Source organism: Propithecus coquereli, unplaced genomic scaffold (assembly GCF_000956105.1).
Source record: "Propithecus coquereli isolate 6110/MARCELLA unplaced genomic scaffold, Pcoq_1.0 Scaffold12, whole genome shotgun sequence".
Lineage (NCBI taxonomy): Eukaryota > Metazoa > Chordata > Mammalia > Primates > Indriidae > Propithecus > Propithecus coquereli.
In genome coordinates, this window is record NW_012136080.1 from 2,324,936 (window position 1) to 2,326,590 (window position 1,655).

The window sequence follows — 1,655 nt, forward strand, 5'->3', positions numbered from 1 at the left end:
CACAGGAATTTGTATATAAGCTTGATATTCCAAAATAACTCAATACAAATTTTAAAGTTCCATTTAGCCAAAAAAAAACTTTTTTTGAGATAGCGTCTCACTCTGTCACCCCGGCTAGAATGCAGTGGCATAATCGTAGCTCACTGCAACCTCAAACTCCTGGCCTCAAGCAATCCTTCTGCCCCAGCCTCCTGAGTATCTGGGACTACAAGCGCATGCCACCATGCCCAGCTAATTTTTCTATTTTTTTAGAGATGGGGGTCTCGTTTTTGCTCAGGCTGGTGGTCTCAAACACCTGACCTCAAGCCATCCTCCGACCTTGGCCTCCCAAGAGTGCTAGGACTACAGGCATGAGCCACTGCACCTGGCCCAAATTTTTTAATACAGTAAATAAACATTTAAAATTTGTACTTATGAATTTGCTGTTTTCACAAATATGTGCTACTGCCACTGGGAGCCATTCAGTTTTCCTCCATGTTGGAGCAGTGTTCCATGTTATCTAGCGTGGATGAGTTGGCAAAGCCCAGTAATCTTTATCTCAGACTACACGCTTGTGAAAATGTAAGCATCTAGGGCAATACCATGTCTCAGGAGTCGTTTATTAATCACTAAATAATGAAAGGACAACGAAAAGGCCAGGAAATTAATGGAAGAATGGTTTCTCCCATTCCTATTTCTACTAACATTAGTAGAAATAACATTATTAGTAGAAATAACATTATTGTGTGTGCATGCGTTTGTGTGTGCATGCGTGTTTATACTTCCATCAAACTCATCCACTCTGTTTAGTTTTGCAAGTCTAACCCTCATTTTCTAAAACTACAATTTCAAGTCACAAGAAGTGATTTTTTTTTCTAGTTCTTCCTACTGAGTTTGTAATGTTTGGCCACCTTCCTTCAAGTCTTTAGAAAATTATATGTCTTGGGGGAAAAAAAATAAATTGCTCTCTGGGCAATAAGACAAAGTATCCAATTCATATTAAATACCTTCAGTTTCCCTCTGGTATCCCTAAAAGTGTCCAAGTCAACCTTAATCCACCTTTCCAAACACGGTGCTTGGTGTAGCTATCTTTGAAAACAAAAATTATGCAGTCTTTTTCTAAAATTACAAGCCAAGGATATATTTTTCAGGTCTTCTACCTATGAAAAACCAAACAAAACTTTCCTTTAAGTAAGTTCCTAAACTTTGAACATTTGGAAACACCTGGACATTTGGGCATTTCTTACTTTGGCTGAGGAGAAAAATGATAAACACAGCAATAGCACCATCTAAAGACATATTGTCAGAATTCCTTGAAAATGAGCCAGAGATCAATTTCAGGCAAATCTGTGTCTTCACCTTCCCCAGTCAGAATAATGAAAGGATGACTGCTGTATTTCATTTGCCCTTTGATGCTTAGTGCTAGGGGTCAAAGACAAAACGCTCAGTTTGTGCTTGTTGAGAAGAAATACATCACAGCTGCTACAATTATCACTGTGTCCAGAGAGTAAAGCTGTTAATGAAAGCAAAAGTATCAACAGCACTGGCTACAGACCTGGAGCCGAGAATGATTACTTCCAGTGACTTATTTTTGGTTTTTGTTAATGGCACTGCTTCTTTGAAGATGAAGGAGTCAACTATATCCTTAGACCTGCACTGTGCAATAGAGGCGCCAC

At 39.0% G+C, this 1,655-nt stretch overlaps 1 protein-coding gene across 1 annotated transcript in view; it reads right to left on the reverse strand.

The window, feature by feature from the left end:
- KAT2B (K(lysine) acetyltransferase 2B) overlaps positions 1–1,655 on the reverse strand; it is a 152,606-nt gene that overhangs the window by 25,066 nt on the left and 125,885 nt on the right. The window lies entirely within an intron of this gene.